We start from the raw sequence: 415 nt of genomic DNA on the forward strand, positions 1-415 counted from the left end.
AGCAGTATCAGCAGTTCTGTGTGGGTGCGTGTGCCACTACTGATTGTGGTTACACTGGCCTGTATTCTTGTGTGCTGATTGTGATGATGGTGGTGTGACTCAGGTCATCCTTTGTTTTCTTTTTCTTTTTTGCATGTATCCCTACAGTCTAACTAATCTTCCACCTGTTGGGGATTTTGTCTTTTTTGTTTCTTAATGTTAATGTATTTTGTGTGTTTTTGCTCTCAATGTTTATCCTATAATAATTATTATTGCTACTCCATTGTGTGTGTGTGTTCTTGGAGACGCTCTTTGTGTGTGTGTGCACCTGGGCTTGCACTGTAATGATGATGAACTGTTTTTTTGCTGTGAAAGGAAAAAAGATGAAATAATAATAACAGATGAATTTATATTTATAATTGCGTATATAGACACA

Source organism: Trypanosoma theileri (genome assembly GCF_002087225.1).
Source record: "Trypanosoma theileri isolate Edinburgh chromosome Unknown TM35_Tth_68_V1, whole genome shotgun sequence".
Lineage (NCBI taxonomy): Eukaryota > Euglenozoa > Kinetoplastea > Trypanosomatida > Trypanosomatidae > Trypanosoma > Trypanosoma theileri.